The 13,375-nt window shown below is 27.9% G+C and overlaps 1 protein-coding gene across 2 annotated transcripts in view; it reads right to left on the bottom strand.

The window, feature by feature from the left end:
- Positions 1–13,375, bottom strand: part of LOC117181769 (calcium release-activated calcium channel protein 1) — a 133,870-nt gene that overhangs the window by 57,912 nt on the left and 62,583 nt on the right. Inside the window, exon 1 of one of the 2 annotated variants that reach the window (XM_033374845.1) lies at positions 6,546–6,645. The exons of the other annotated variant lie outside the window; for it this stretch is intronic. The gene's annotated coding sequence lies outside the window, so the exon portion shown is untranslated. Of the gene's footprint in view, positions 1–6,545; positions 6,646–13,375 lie in introns of those variants that run through there. 2 annotated transcript variants of the gene reach the window in all.

The raw sequence follows: 13,375 nt of genomic DNA, 5'->3' as shown, positions 1-13,375 counted from the left end.
CGACATTGCTTGTCCGCTTAACCGAAATTTGCAGTCAACCTATACAACCAAGATCCACAAGTATAGCGAGTTAAGGCATGAAGTAAAGACCATATGGAGGAAGGTGAATCATGCATCCATTCATCCCATTGTAATTTTGGCTACGGGCAATGTGCACGCAAGATGTACTAAACATCTTGAAAATTTAAGAGTTAGTAGGGTATTGGCAGCAGCTCAGAAGGCGGTTTTATTAAACACCTGTCGCATTGCAAGAAACTTTCTTGATCATCAGGAAGCGAGCGACTAAAAACCCGTGGAGTGACAGATGGTAGCTCTAAGAAAGCATCCAGAGGTGACTGTTGTCACCTCCAAATCTCGTGGCCGCTCGTAATTGTATACCTATAACATCATCGCAGGAGGTTTCAACCATCGTATTAAATTATTTGAATTAAGTTATAACATTCTAATCCCATCAGTCACTTGACTTAATCCGTAGCTATGATGTATCACCGGGTTTACCCCAGTAAAAGTTTAATAAAAACACATAATAATAATAATAATAATAATAATAATAATAATAATAATAATAGTTTGATTCTGTTCGATAATATTTGATCCTATCTGTTTCTATACGTTTCCATCAGGTTGTATACAATCATATCCAAATCTACCCAATCCTATTTGATTCTGTCTAAACCTGGACTACCCTATCCGATTCTATCTCCTCCTACATGATCCTACTTGATTAAATCCGATTTTATCGGATACTATTGGCTAATATTCAATCATATTTGATCATGCCCGATTCTATCCGATTTTATTGGATCCAATCCGATTATATCTGGTCCTGTGAAATCATATCTGATACTATCCAATCATATCTGATGCCATCTTACTTTGGTCAATCCTACGCGATTATAACACAGAATACAGTCCCCACCTGGGCCTATTCCATCCGATCCGATTCTCCCCAATATTTTTTTATTATATCCAATGGTATTTTACCCTATTCGGTTCTTTCAGATTCTATACAATCATATGTGATTCTATCAGAACCAATCTGATTATTTCTGATTTTATCTGGTCCTGTCCAATCGTATTCAATTATATGCTATCCTATACGATTCTATCAACCCTAGCTGATCCTATTTGATTTTAGGAAATCCTACACGATTCTATTTAATTCTAGTTAATTATATTCTATAAAACTTGATTGTCTATACAGTCTTACACGATTCTATCCAATCCTATCTGTTCCTATCAGATTTTATTCAATCCTATCTGATACAATCTGATTTTATTCAATCCTACACGATTCAATTATGGAATATCCCACTCTATCTGAGTCTATTCGATTTTATCCAATCCTGTCCGATTCTATCCAGCCTAATCTGACTTTATCTGGTCCTTTTCGATATATCTGATTCTATCTTCATTTCAAATTTATTTTGAATCATTTCCAAACTTCTAAAAAATTCAATCTTTTTAATCCTGCTCTTAAAATAAATTAAAAAAAATAGAACGAAATTTTTCCTAGGAATCTTCGGGTCATTTTTTTATTCTCTTGAAACTTTAAAATTTTTTTAAAAAGCTTCTAATTTTTTCGAAAACTTCAAAGATCTACATATAGTTTAGCATTTGTTTGAATTTTTTTAATTTTTTAGTTCGTTTATAACCCTTTTAAGACTTCTAAATATTTTTCAACTTCATTTTAATTTTTTCTAAAATTAAAAAAAATGTTATGCTCTTCTAAACTTTTTCAATATCTTATAAAACACTTCAAATTTTTAAAATATCTGCAAAATTAAATTAAATTGTCCTAAAATCTTTCACTATGCTAAAATGAACAATATCTTGTCAAGGTAAGTTTTTTATTCAGCAAAGAAAAAAATTTGTTTCACTATTTTTCCTTAAACCAATAAAAATTCAAAGACTTTTAAGGTTTTAAAGGATTTCCAGGACGCTGCACATCCTGTTTCACTAATTCTATGTATCTTGAAATGAATCCAAGTTTTTTTTTAAATTAGCATTGTCCAAAAGTTAATTTTTTCCATGTTTGTGAATCAATAAATTAAAAGACCAAAATTTTTTAAAATCTGGTCCGTGAAATTGACGTGGAATTTCTATTAGCTTTTTTGAAAAAAATTGAAGTCGACGGCTGCCTGTCCTGAAACCCACTTTGCGGAGAAAGATTCAAATCCGGTTTTAGATTCTTCAAACGCAAAAATAAACGATTTTTACCACAAAACCTGATTTTAGTCCGGCGAAGAAGCTGTACAATATAAGAGAGGATAACAAAATTTTCACACATTTCTCAACACGCACTGTAAGTGGAAAGAATAATATTTAAGATTCGAAAGAGTTCAAATAAATTGTACATGTATGAAAGAAAATTTATTTGCGAGGAAATAGCACACTAGAATAAATAAAATCTTGCTTGTCGCGCAAACAAATTTCCTTTCTCCTCTGTTTTTGTAATCGTTGAATGTTAATACAGAGGGATTTGCCCGTGTACCTAATGAGCGAATTTGTTATCACTGAAAGAAAATTTTGTTTAAACTTGACCCTCTTTAGATGTAATAATTTTTTTCTTTTGTTCTAAATTGTCGTCGAGGCTTTGTTGCAGGTTTTTATCTACAACTCTGCGATTCGTAATATCCTGTTTGTGTTACGAGACTAGTATAATTGTTGGTTTCTTCTCTATGATTTGGAGGTGACGCGTTATTTTGTTCTCATAATTTTTTAATATTTCACTTTTTCCGGTTTTCAGCGCAGCGAACACCGACCCAAGCGATTAAAATTGCATTCCAGGGACTTGATTCTTTATTTCTTATTTATTTCATTTATAGTTAAATTCACATTCTGATAATGTAGACAGTTTATTTTTAGTGACCAGAAATTTTTTTATTGACGTTTTTCCATCAGTTGAGAACATGATATGATTATTTTCAGATATATTTATTGTTATTTTACTATTTATCTATTTTTGATTATTTATTTATGCATTCGTTTGTTCGTTTAAATGTCCGTCCGTCCATCACTTTAAGCATTTATCCAACCATCCATCGTCAGCCAATCCATCTATTTATTCATCCATCAGTCTATCTATCCATCCATCCGTCCATCAGTCTATCCATCCATTCATCCATCAGTCTACTCGTCAATAAGTCTATCCATCCATCTGTCAGTCTATCCATCTATCTGCTAGTCTATCCACCCATCCATTCATCCATCAGACTACTTGTCCATCCATCCGACAGTCCATTCATCTTTCCATCCATTTATCCTATCCATCAATTCATCCATCCAACCTTTCATCCATCAGTCTACCCGCCCATTCATGCATCATTCTACTAATCCATCCATACATCCGACAGTCTTTCCATCCATCCACCCATCCGATATCAATCCATCTATTAATTCCTTTATTAATTAATTCATCAGTTTATACATCCATCCTTTAGTCTATACATACATTCATATATCCATCAATGCGGCAGTCTATCCGTCCATCCATCCATCCATCCATCAATTAATCTATCATTTTATTCATCCACCCATCCGTCCATAAATTGCTTTATCAAATTATCCATCTATCCATCCATCCATCCATGCACACGTCAGTCTATCCATGCATCAGATGATCCATCCGTCAGTATATCCACCTATCCATCCATCTATTCGATATCCATCCATCTATTCATCCCTTTATCAATTTATCAATCGGCCTATCCTTCCATCTATCCACCCATCCATCGATCAATCTAACCAAACATCAATCCATTCTCCCATCCATAAATCTGTGTAAACACCCATCCATAAATCTTTGTAGCCACCCATCCATTCGTCAGTCTACCCATCCATCCACCAGTCTATCCTTCAATCCTTCAGTCTATTCATCGATCTATCAGCCTATTAAGCCATCCGCCAGTCTATCCATCCATAAACTCATCCATCAATCTATACATCCATTCATCCATAAATTTGTTTAGCCACCCATCCATTAGCCTGTCCATCCATCCATTCTTCAATCTATCCTTCCATCTGCCAGGCTGTTCATCTATCTATCAGTCTATTTATCCATCCGTCCATCCATCCATCAACCCATCCATAAATCTTTGTAGCCACCCATCCATCCGTCATTCTATTCATCCATCCATCATTCTGTCTATTCATCTATCGATCAGTCCATCCATTTATCCATCCATCCATCCATTCATAAATCTTTGTAGGCACCCACCCATCCGCCAGCCTATTCATCCATCCGTTTGTTCATCTATTCCTCAGTCTATTCTTCCGTCCACCTGTCTATTCATCCATCTATCAGTCTATTTATCTATCCATGCATCCGTCAGTTTATCCATCCATCAGACAATCCACCCGTCAGTTTATCCACCTATACATCTCTTTATCAATTTATCCATCAGTCTATCCTTCCATCTATCCATCCATCCACCCATCCTTCGATCAATCTGCCCATACATCCATCCATCCTCCCATCCATAAATCTGTGTAACCACCCATCCCGAAATATTTGTAGCCACCCACCCATCCGTCAGTCTACCCATCCATCCGCCAGTCTATCCTTCAATCCATCAGTCTATTCATCGATCTATCAGCCTATTCATCCATCCGTCAGTCTATCCATCCATCCATCAATTCATCCATAAGTCTATACCTCCATTCACCCATCAATATTTTTAGCCACCCATCTATTAGTTAGTCCATCCATCCATCCATCCATCCATCCATCCATCCATCCATCCATCCATCCATCCATCCATCTATCCATCCACCCATCCATCCACCCGTCAGTCTATCCTTCCATCTGTCTGGATGTTTATCTAACTATCAGTCCATCCATCCATCCGTCCATCCAATCATACATACATCCATACATCAACCCATCCATAAATCTTTGTAGCCGCCCATACATCCGTCAGTCTATCCATTCATCCGTCAGTCTATGCATCCATCCATCCATTTATCCATCAGTCTATCCATCCATTCATCCATCTATCCATAAATCTTTGTAGCCACCCATCTATCCGCCAGTCTACCCATCCATCCGCCAGTCTATCCATCCACCCGTCAATCTATCCATCCATTCATCTGTCCATCCGTTTATCCGTCCATCCACCCATCCGTTAGTCTATCAATCTATCCATTTTCTCACCCATCCATCCATCCATCCATTCACCAATCCATCCCTCCATTCATTTATGATTTTTCAAATTTTGAACTTGAATTGCAAATCAGAGAACCGAAAATCCCCAAGTATCTATGGTTGGCTAACATGGATTTTTGTACTATTTTTATCCGCCATATTGTATCCGTTGTTATTGTTTTTTAAATTTTGACTTTGATTTTAGTAAAATCGTTCTTGTTTTAACATTTTTGTCCGCAATCTTGGATTCGTCATTTTTAATTTTTAAATTGGATTTAAAATCAGCGATTCAAAAACTACCGATTTGCTATTTTTAGTCAAATCGGTTTGGTTTTACAATTTTGGTCCGACATACTGAATTCGCCATTTTCCATTTTAAAATTGAATATGAAATCAGCGAACCGCCAAACTGTCATATAGCTATTTTTAGTCAAATCGATCTTGTTTTTAGAATTACGATCCGCCGTTATGGATCCTCCGTTTGGAATTTTAATTCGAAATCAGCTATCCGTAAAAATCGTGATCCGAAAAAAAATTAAAAACCTTTAGTAAAGCAATTTTCAGTAAAATAGTTTTTTTTTACAAATTTGGTTCGCCACATTGGATAACTAATTTTGCCTGAAAACTTTTCGTAAAAAAATTATTTTTTATTTTTCTCCGAATATTAATATTTAACCTACCTACCTTCAAACAGACAAAAAAAATTTCTGTGAATTATGAATTGAAAAAGTTTGTAAACATTTACAACTGATTACAACAATTTCTGGTATTGATGTAGGGCCATAAGATTTGTTTTAAGACCTCACTAAAAATTTCACAACTCCATTCTAACGGTATTTTTACTTATTTATTGTTTTATTAAATTATCTATTTTTTCACATTTTTTCAATAATTTTGAGTCAAAACTATTCGTAAAAAAACAGTGGTTGAAAAAAAAGTTTAAAAATTTGTTTGTAAGCCTGAAAAATTTATAAACACTTTCTATCTTTCACTTTGATACTCTTTTTGTTTATAGAATTTTAATTTATTTATTCTTTTATTATTTTTATTTATTTCTCTTCTAATTTCAATATTTTTTTACATTTTGACATTAATTTTTGCGTGAAAAATATTGGTAAAAAAAACTGAAAAAAAAACTTTGATTTTTGTCAGACACAAAATTTATAAACACTGCTTATTTCTTGCTTACATTACTTATTTATTTACCTCTGCTAGTTTTACTTTCATTTTGTGAGACTTTCTCTATTATATTCTCAAACCTTTGTATTGTTCTCAGACTAGAACTTAATTTCTCCCAGTGAAAAAATTAATTAATTGTTATCATTGTATTATTTATTATTTAATTTTTTTCTTTTGATTTCGAAGGCGATTTTTGAGTAAAAAAAAGGTTTTTACTCACAGAAAATTCAATCCTTTAGAAAAATCGCGTGGACCTTTTCAGATAGGCTTTCTTTCTCGAACTGGTCAGTGTCAAATGATTGTGGAGCGTGCGAGGTTGAACGATATGATAGCTAGAAGCTAGAAACGTGGGAAAATTGAAGTTACAACTGCGCATGCGCCGAAGCTAGTGTGAAATCCATTATTTTATAATTGGCCCAATAAACGCGTTTATTGCCCTCCATTGGAATGCAACTGCAATGAATAAACAGAAATTTTCCTTCTATCAAATCCTGGAAAGTCACAACAAAAATAAATATGGAATTATAGAAAAACAAAATAATTATTATTTATTAGTTATAATTTGAATCCAAGTTTAGCGTTTTTTTTAAAATAAAAGTTAACTAAAGTTTTAAAAAAGTTGAGAGAGCCGATTTTTTAATTGTTTATTTAACGACAAAGTTGATGCAATTTTTAGAAATAAACGATCCGCTTTTTTGCAAGTAATCATATCCATTAACTCATAGAAAATTGCTACGATAACAACACCAAGAAAATAAAAATAAACTTATAAAAAAACATAATAGTCACTAACTAATACTCATTAATCACGATTTTTATCCGCTTTTAACGGTTTTTAAAAAAAAAAGTTAGCAAAACTTCAAAAAGATTTCAGAGAGCTAATGATTTTATTTATTATTTATTATTTAATAAGGTTAACGAATTTTTTAAATAAAAGATCCATTTTTTGCAATTAGTCACACTTATCAAATAATGAAAAATTACATCAATAAGAACAAAATAAAAATTAAATGACAGAAAAACGTAATCATTTTTAATTAATGCTTATTAATTACAATTTTTATCTGATTTTAGCGGTTTTTTTTTAAACAAAATTTCAAAAAGATTTGAGAGATAGGATTTTTTCATTTTTATTAAACAAAAAAATAAAAATGAACTTATAAAAAACGTAATAATGAATAATTAATACTTATTATTTACAATTTTTATCCGATTTTAGCGGGTTTTTAAAACAAAAGTTAACAAAACTTCAAAAAATTTATTATTTATTATTTAACAACAAAGTTAATGAACTTTTTTATTGAAGTATCCCTTTTTTGCAATTAGTCATATCTATCAAATAATGGGAAATTACAACAATAACAAAAAATTAAGTTATAGAAAAACGCAATAATCATTAAATAATACTTAGTAATTACAATTTTTATCCAAATTTAACGGATTTTTAAAAGCAAATGTTAAATAAATTTCAAAAATATTTAAAAGAGCTGATTTTTAAAATTTTTTATTTAACAACTAATTTGATGAAATGTTTTTCTTGAAAATTATACGCTTTCTTGCAACTAGTCATATCTATTAAATCATAGAAAATTGCAGCAGCAACAACAAAATAAAAATGAACTTATAAAAAAACGTGATAATTATTAATAAGTACTTATTAACTACAATATTTAGCACAATTGCGCGTTTTTTAAAAACAAAAGTTAACTAAACTTAAAAAACATCTGAAAGGCCCAAGTTTTTATTTTTTAACTTAAAAAAAAAGTTGAGTGAATTTTTTGTTAATAAAAGATCAATTTTTTGCAACTATACATATTTATCAAATAATGGAAAATTACAACAATTAAAAAAAATTAAAATCATGGAAAAACCTAATAATTATCAATTAATACTTATTAATGACATTTTGTATTCCATTTTAGCGGGTTTTTTAAACAAAAGTTAATCAAATTTTTTAGTTTTTAATTTTGATTTAATCTTGATTTAAAATTGATTTAATTATGGAACATTGCAAAATCAACAGCAAATGAAATAAAAATGAATCTGCAAAAAAACGTATCTTACAAATAAAGGAAAATTGAAACAACAATAAAAGTAAAGATAAAATTACAGAAAAACGCAATAATTATTCAAAAAACAAAAAAATAAAAATGAACTTATTAATCAACGTAATAATTATTCATTAATCATTATTAATTACAATTTTTATGCGATTTCAGCGATTTAAAAAAATAAAAGTTTAAAAAAACTTCAAAGAGATTTGTGATGCCGTTTTTTGTTTTTCATTGGACAACAAAATTGATATTAAAAACTATCATTTCAAAATAAACAATCCAATTTTTTTAAATAGTTATATCTATCAAATTATTTAAAATTGCATCAACAACCAAATAAAAATGAACTGATAAAAAATGTAATAATCATTAATTAATACTTAAAAAATACAAATTTTATCCGATTTTAGCGAGATTTAAACAATTAAAATTTTAATCCATTCCAAAGAGATTTGTAAGAGCCGCTTTTTCATTTTTTATTTCACGACAAAGTTTATATTAAAAACTACCTTTTTTAAATAAACAATCCAATTTTTTTCAAATAGTTATATCTATAAAATCATGAAGAATTACAATAAAAATAAAGATAAAATTATATAAAAACGTATTAATTATTAATTATTACTTATAACTTACAATTCTTAATTGATATAAACATTTAAAGTTATTTTTAAATAAACGATTTGATTTTCTTGCAAATATTTATATACAAAAACTGAGAAAGTATTAAATATTAGGATTTTTCTTCCATTTAAAGCTTTTAACATTTTTGTTTAATTCGAAAAAAATAATAAATTTGTGTTTCGAAAATTTAGAACGGGTAAAATCGAATTAGAACTTCCATCTGACGGTTAAAATTTGTATCAAAAAGGATGTATCGACACTTTAGTGTGTACGTAGAATTAAATTCAATATCGACCGTGGTATAAAGAATAAGTAATTCAAACTTCATTGAAAAAAAAAATTTCTAAAATAGCAAAATAATATTTTTATTTTAGAGCATTATGAAATTATTCGGAATTCAAAATCATTTTAATTTTAAGGTTGTTTAAAACTGTGAAAAGTTAAAACTATTTTCGAAACTTTTACAATTTTAAAATTGGATTTTTCGAAATTCAAGTGATCTGAATTTGAAAATTTGAAAAGTTATTGACTAACCAAAATTGTTTAACTTCCGATACACATCCTGACGAAAGGGTTTTTAGTTTCTCGAAAAGTAATAACATTTTTTAAATTAAATTCAATTAAAATGATGGAATATTAAACTAAATTAGTTAAATTAATTAAAAAACAATAATATTGAACAAAAAAAAAAGTATTTTAAACGAAATAGTGAAATTTTTAACTGGAAACTTAAATTATAAGCTAAAAAGTTTAATTTTCGAACAAACAAACAAAAAATAATTTCGAACTAAATAGTTTAATTTTCAACAAAAAAAAGTACTTTTAAGGAACTAGTTAAATTTCAAAAAATAAAAACTATTTCCAACCAAGAAGATACATTTTCTACAAAAAAGTTCAATTTTTAAACAAACACTAGAATTGTCAACTAAAAAAAAAAAGATACATTTTCAATCAAAAATTGAACAGATAAATTTTCAATTAAACTGATTAATTTTCAACGACAGATGTGAATTTTTATTTAAAATGATATAATACCCAAATGAATTAGTTAAATTAATGAAAAAAACTATAATTTCCAAGGACAAAAAAAAATTTTCAGCAAAATAGTTTAATCTTTAAATTAAAAAAAAAAAAACTTTTCAACTAGATGAACGTTCAATTAAAACGATTCTACAAAATTGATACAATATTGCTAAAAAAATTATATTCAAGAAAATAGTTGGATTTTCAACTGGAATAGTTTAATTTTGAATTAAAACATTTAATTTATAACAAAAAATGACTAATTTAAAAAAAAATCCATGAATTTTCAACCAAGAAGATTAATTTCCTACCAAAAAGAAGAATTTTTAACAAAATACAAGAATGTTCAACTAAAAAACAGAACTCTTCAACCAAGAATTGAATATTTAAACTTTCAGTTAAACTAATTAATTTTCAACAAAATAGTTAAATTTTAAATTGGAATAGTTAAATTTTTAATAAAAAAATTAATTTTCAACAAATACGAATTTTCAATTAAATAGTTAAATTTTGAGCCAAAAGGACAAATATTTTAACAGAATACACAATTTTGCAACCAAATCATGGAATTTTCAACCAAAAGAGATGATTTTTCAACCAATCAGGTTAATTTTCTACAAAATAAAAATTATTAATTTTCAACCAGAGAAACAAATTTTTAATTTAAATGATGTAATATGCAACTGGATTAGTTAAATATAAAGAAAATAAACATTTTTACTAAAAAAAAAAAAATTCCACAAAATAGTTCAATTTTCTACCAACTAGATGAATTTCCAGTTTAAATGATGGAATATTCAACTAGATTAGATAAATATATAATAATAATAATAATAATAATAAAGTAATTTCAACAAAATAGTGGAAATTAAATTTAAATAGGTAAATATTCAGATAAAAAATTAATTTTTAACAAGAAAAAAAGGAATTTTCAACAAGATAGTTAAATTTTAATTCACAAAGATGATTCTTTAACCACGAAGGTTAAGTTTTTAGAGAAAAAAAAAAGAATTAATTTTCAACCAACGAAAAGAATTTTCAATTTAAATGATGAAATATTCAGCTGTATTTGTTAAACAAAAGGAAACTAATAATTTCGAATGAACAAAAAAGCGAATTTTCAACAAGATATTAAAATTATAATTAAAAAAGATGATTTTCCATCAACCAAGAAGATTAATCTCCGACAAAAAAATTAATTTGCAACCATAGATGGATTTTTAATTTAAATGATGGTATATTACACTGACTTGGTTAAATTAATTTCAAAAAGTACTTTTCAACAAAAAACTGTCTTTTGAATTTTTCAAATTAACTGTCAACTAAAACAAATTTTCAAGAAAATAGTTAAATTTCGACCAAGAAATATGATTTTTCAGCCAAGATCTTGGCTAATTCATTTTCTACCATAAAGACGAAATTTTTGTTGAAAAAAGTCAGGTTAATTTTTTAGTTGAAAAAAAATAATAATTTTCAACGAAAGAAAAACTAATTTTTAATCAAATTCATGAATTTTTAACCAAATATTTTAATTTTTAATAGAATTTTTAACCTAGGATTAATTTTCTATCAGATTGAAAAAGTTTCAACTAAAAAAGATAAATCAAAATGACGAAGTCCTAACAAAATACATAGATTTTCAAATGAAAAATATAAATATTCAATTAAAAAAAAGAAATTTACAATAAAAAAAGAAACAATTTTCCAACCCACTAGTTAAATCCAGTACTATAAAGCTACTTTTATCAATGAAGTGTTTATCAACCCTTTTATTCGAATTGGAAAATAACCGAATAATAAAATTCCCTAATAATAAAATTCCCATATTGGAAAATTTTCATAATAATAAAGTTCTCGAGTAATAAAATGTCTCAAGTAATAAAATTCTCGAATCGAAAAATTCCCGAATGATTAAATTTTCGCATAATAAAATTCCTGAACAGCTTATAAAATCATCGATTTAAAAAATTCCCTAATATTAAGTATTCCGAATTCGAAAATTCCCGAATGATAAAATTCTGGAATAATGAATTTCCCTTACAATTTATAAAATTATTGAATTAGAAAAATCCCGAATAATAAAATTTACAAATGATAAAATTATCGAATAATAAAATTCCCGAATGATAAAATTCTCAAATAATAAAATTTCAGAACGGTTTATAAAATTGTTGAATTGGAAAATTGCTGAAAAGCTTATAATATTCACAAATGATATAATTCTCACACAATGAAATTCCCTTACAGTGTATAAAATTATCGAATCGGAAAATTCCCGAATGATAAAATTATCGAAATATAAAATTGCTGAATAGTTTATAAAATTATTGATTTCGAAAAATCCCGATTAATAAAATTCCCAAATTATAAAACTCTAGAATTATAAAATTCACGAATGATAAAATTCCCGAACGCTTTATAAAATTATTGAATTGGAAAATTCCCGAGTAATAAAATTCCCAAATGATAAAATTCTCACATAAGAAAATGCCTGAACAGTTTATGAAATTATTGAATTGGAAAAATTCCCGAATTATAACATTCTCGAATGATAAAATTCCCAAATAATAAAATTCCCGAATGTTAAATTCCCTAATAATAAAATTCCTGAACGGTTCATAAAATTATTGAATTGGAAAATTCCTGAAAATATTCTAAAATTCCCAAATACTAAAATTCCCGAATGATAAAATTGCCTAATAATAAAATTCCCTAACGGTTTATAAAATTATTGAATTTGAATATTTCTGAAAACATTATAAGATTCCCGAAGGATAAAATTCTCTCATAATCAAATTCCCGAACAGTTTATAAAATTATCGAAATGCAAAATTTCTGAATAGTTTATAAAATTCAAAAGATCCTGAATAAACAAATTCCCAAATGATAAAATTCTCGAATGACAAGTTTCTCAAATAATAAAATTCCCGAACGGTTTATAAAATTATTGAATTGGAAAATTCCTGAAAAGATTATAAAATTCCCGAATGATAAAACTGCCTAATAATAAAATTCCCGAATGATCAAATTCTCGCATAATAAAATGCCCGAAAAGTTTATAAAATTATTGAATTGGAAAATTCGCGAATGATAACATTCTCGAATAATAAAATTCCCGAATGGTAAAATTCCCTAATAATAAAATTCCCGAACAGTTTATAAAATTATTGAATTTGAAAATTTCCGAAAAGTTTATAAAATTCCCGAAAAGTTTATAAAATTCCCGAAAGATAAAATTCTCTCATAGTGAAATTCCCGAACAGTTTATAAAATTATCGAATTGCGAAATTTCCGAATAGTTTATAAAATTATAAAATTCAAAAGATCCTGAATAAACAAATTCCCAAAT

Source organism: Belonocnema kinseyi, chromosome 1 (genome assembly GCF_010883055.1).
Source record: "Belonocnema kinseyi isolate 2016_QV_RU_SX_M_011 chromosome 1, B_treatae_v1, whole genome shotgun sequence".
Taxonomy (NCBI): Eukaryota; Metazoa; Arthropoda; class Insecta; order Hymenoptera; family Cynipidae; genus Belonocnema; species Belonocnema kinseyi.
The sequence above is the reverse complement of the archived record's forward strand: the minus strand, read 5'-3'. Positions and strand labels throughout refer to the sequence as shown.